This window comes from Capsicum annuum, chromosome 3, assembly GCF_002878395.1.
Source record: "Capsicum annuum cultivar UCD-10X-F1 chromosome 3, UCD10Xv1.1, whole genome shotgun sequence".
In the NCBI taxonomy this organism is placed as follows: domain Eukaryota; kingdom Viridiplantae; phylum Streptophyta; class Magnoliopsida; order Solanales; family Solanaceae; genus Capsicum; species Capsicum annuum.
This window is the reverse complement of record NC_061113.1, coordinates 115,843,335-115,848,162: the sequence shown is the minus strand read 5'-3', so window position 1 is coordinate 115,848,162 and position 4,828 is coordinate 115,843,335.

Genomic DNA, 4,828 nt, shown 5'->3' with positions numbered 1-4,828 from the left:
CCACAACATTCGGGCTCACTATAATCTGGTCTCAGTTCTACGCACAAAATTACATCACGCATGTGTGTAAAGCAATACCTATGAATACTGTCCCGCGGTTAACTTTTATCAAGTAGTGAATGTCTTGTAGGCCTAAACAGGTTTGTTACGACAAATATTATAAAGTCATTCAATTAGGCTTTCCATATATGACTAACTTCTTTACTAGTATCAAGTTATATAAACATTAGATCTTTATATCAACCTATGACTATATCACTATGTGATTCAATGTACTAGTGTGACTATATTATGACCATTTATTCTAACATTTAGCATGTGATAAACATACCATATGAATATGAAGAATTTCTAATGAACACAAATACAATCATGAATAATTTATCATTACGTGACTCAACAAGAGTAACATGAATATTGTGACTCCAATAAATCGATGCATGATAGATGGAGATTCGTAATTTCAAATGGAAAGGACATGTGGATACTATGACCATATTACACATATACCTATGCATTAAATATATAAAAAGTGAAAGCTTTGTTCATATATATCAAGTAGACTATGTCGTCTCTTTTAGGAGAAACGAGTGATTATGGGACGTGCCTTAATGGTAAAGAAGGGTTTATCTTCACATACCGTTGGTGCTTTCCTAGTTATTGGTAGTACCACAAGTCACCAACACTTAACCCACGGGAGTGTAGCTTTTACTTGGCCAACCACCAATTTTCACTATCCGGTAGACAATCAATTAACTACAGAAAATAATATATAGATTCATCAACAATTCATAGGTTCATCTAATAATCTATTCCAACATTTTTCACTGATGTCCAAACTAATATTTTTCTTAACAATCATTTGGAGTGAATTTTCTGTTTTCCAACTTACATAATCCAATATAAAATCTACCCAATTGGTAGGAATTCCCAAGAATGCTACTTTTAATTATCTTTTTTCCTCTTTTAAAAATCCTAATTATCAAGACCCATTGCAAAAGTTAATAAAACTCAAATCAAATATCACAAATACTCATTCATAATCATATTTACGAGTGTATAAAGAATTTACTTCTGAGAGTTTCAATCCTAACTTTAAAATTTGAAATCCATTCCTGAAAATTTCGTGAAGTTGTCACAAAAATTATCTAATTTGTAAGAAAATTTTAATTTCTCTAAGATTTCACTTCATCACGAACAAGTCTCACTTTTTTCAGGTTACACATAATTTGAAATTAGTAAGAGAGTCACTACTACTGCTATGTAATTGCAGAACAAAAAGACCTCAAAAGTAAGGTTGAATAAGATCCAAAATTTGCGTTAATAATCATTAATATGGCCTAACCCACTAGCTTATATTCCATCTAAATCTATTGTGCTTTGCCTTTGGAGAACCACGTGTATGTTGCCACCACACTTAGTAAGTTCACAATGTTTTTCTTTCCAAAAGAGTACAAAAGTTGGCCCTTTTATTTCACTAATTTAGAGCATTAGTATGTCTCTTTATTTTTCTTTGAGGCCCATGACCAATAATATCAATATTTTCATTCTTAAACTACATAATAATACTTGTGTAATTTAAAAATCATACACAAATATTGTCATACTAGTATCAAATTCTAAAAAATATGATTGTACTCGTCTCACTATTTTCACGTCTGTTCTAGTTGTATTAAATACTAAAATTCACATCCCAAATATATTGCATATTTCTGAACTTGACTTGATCTGAGGACTCTCTTTAGACTTCATGCACCTTCATTATACCTCGTACACTTATATTAGGCTCAAGCGATATTATATCAGTTACAACTTTGCTTCGCAAATAAAATGTTACCCCCTAACCTAATTAACATGTTTAAGGTATTAAACTTGAATCAAATGTTTTTAAGGTGTTGCTGAAATAGATGGAAATAGTGGGTTAGTTTTATTTTTTATCTCAAATTAGAGAAAAAGAGAGTTTCTCAGAGTAGGGAGAACGTCTGAATCTGGTATTCGCCTAAACATAGTGACGAAGTGATAGATGTTGTGTGTGATTATGGGGAGAGAGAGGTGATATATACGATGGTCAATTTATTCAATAAAATATGCATGAAATTGAGATCTGGATAAGCGTACACTTAGAGATACTAAGAATCAGATGGAGAAGATGATCAACAAATTTCTCTCATCCCGTGGGTTCTGGAGAATATCTTAAAAGCTTTATGGTTTAACATTTAAAATATTTAGCATCGAACCTATTGTATTATTAGAGTTACGAGTTCATGTCTATTATTTGTTGCAATTTTGATGAATTCTTACATATAAATTTATGCTACGCATTGAAAGTATTAGACTCAGGATAAATCAGGAAACAATACTCTGCATCCGCTTAAAGGGTTCGGGAAGGGTGTCACCTCAAGGAGTGCGATGTAGACAACCTACCCTAATGCAAGCGTTACTGTCTAGTTTCATGAGTCAAACCTGTGACTTATCGATCATTCTGAGATAAGTTTGTTGTTGATTCAACACTCCCTGAAAAACATGAGAAGAAAACCTGAAAAACAATGAAAAGTAAGTCGTAGAATCCCAACAAAAAGGAAATGATTGTTTTTAAATTTAAATAGATAATGAATTAATATGGAATACGCTTTGAGAAATATATATTTATGATAGAAATATTTTTAACTTGAAAAAAAATTCTGCTTTTAATTTTTTTCAAGAACAAAACATTTTCAACTTTTTTTCTAACAATAGAAGAATTATTTATGCTTTTACTAAAATATATTTACTTTTTAGATAGACAACTCAATTCAAAACAAAATATAGCCAATTTGAAAGTCATATTTTAATCCAGGCGTTTTTGGAATGCCGCTAATAACCAAAGAATGACAACTATTTTTCCTTGTGTGGATCTATTTCAATGGGAACTTGATGAGGTTGAAATGCGAAGTTTAATTCCCTGTATGTTAACACATCTTCAAGGGGGTAAATGTGCCATAAAAGGGCTTTAGTGGCCTTTGAAAAGGAATATGTCTATAATTGCACTAGCACACTAGACACCGGTAACAAAACTTCAAGGATTCTTTCTTGGCTATGGCACCTGCGGTGAGCTTCTCACTCAAAAGTTCACCTTCACAAAGGCACATAATCAAACTGCGCGAAAGAGGTATATCTTTTTAATCATTTTCTACTTTTATCCTTTTGAATAACAAAGTTGCTCGCGTCTTGTAAGCCAAGAGTTCTATTATTCCTCTCTGTCAACTCGAAGTCTAAGGCAAGGAACTTTCAATTTCATTTTCTTTTTTTTTCTTAGGCTTTTTAATTAAGACCATATTGTTGCTTTTTTCAAAAGAGTTCCTCCCTTCCGCTATTACAACTACAAAAAGGCTAATCACGGCAAGAGATGCAATAAGATTGGAGTTCAAAGCAAAAGAAGTGTCGATCACATACAACTTCTAAAAGAGAAAAGAGAAGAGGAGCAAGGGCGACAAGCTCCACTAAAAAATGCTCTTTTTCGAGAGAGAGGTTTACGACGTATTAATCGCACTTACTTTTCACCTAAAAAATAAAGGGGAAATTTAATTATATACAAAAAGTAAATAGTTTACAATAAACATAAATAAGTTTTTATTTACAACATAAATAACCATTAGGCCATTTTTTTCCTTTTCCTTTTATTTTTGTAGCAGTTTTTTTTAGAAAAAAATTATTTTGTTTTTTAATGCATCTTTATTTATTAAAAAATAACTCTTTTTTCAAACTCTTTTCGTACAATCTTTTTTCATGTATAAATGATATAAAAACATGTATACATGATGTATAAATAGTTATCCAGTGTGTAAGAGTATATGAATGTATCCATATTGTGTAAATAGTATAAACGTGTATCAATATTGTATAAATGTATATCGATATTGTATGAAAGTTATGCAATGTATTTATATTGTATAAATCATGTATGAACATGTGTGTATATATGTGTGCATGTGTGTGTGTGATGCAGATGTATCACAAATGCATATAGATCCATATACACTTTTTTATACAACCAACTAAATTCACCCCCACATTGTTTATACATTCCACCCCAACCCTCGCCCCCCATCCCCCATCCCCAATAAAAAAAAGTGAATAAAATGATAACTTAGAGAGAAACTTGAATCAAAATGGTCATATACCCTCTTCTTCGTATTCTCTGTAAATGAATATAATATACACTCTTCTTTATAAATGTATCTAGATCCACATACACTCTTCTCTGTAAATGTTTCACAAATAAAATTAGATATATACCCTCTTCTTTGTATTCTCTGTAAAATTTCTCAACTCAATTTAGTGAATGTTCGATTGTGAGAAAAGTAGAAATGATGAAAGAAAAAAAATAGAATTGATGGTGAATTGACCTGGCCCAAAATTGTTAATGGAGTTGATAGAGATATTATGGTGTGTGTTTGTCCTTCAGGCTGTTAATGGTGTTGAAGAATGGTGGAATTCGAGTCGTAGTGGTCAATCTATGGTGGTGTTCATTGGTGGAGATGAATATGGTCGACGGAGGGAGAAACTGAGAAGAGGTTAATAGAGTAAATCAGTGGAGGAAGAAGGTTTGAGTGGAGTGTTAGTGTGTGAAGGTGAAGCATCGGAAGCGGATGCAAGAACAAAGACGACCATTTTCCAAATATATTGGTTGAATAGTTAATTTGGGTGATTTTAACAAAATTGGATTAATCTTTTTTTTTTACGGAATGCTCGAGAAGCTATATAGCCTAATTATCCCCCTCCCCCAAAACAAATATATATATATATATATATAGCCAAATTAGCTATAAATCTAACCAAATTACAAGTC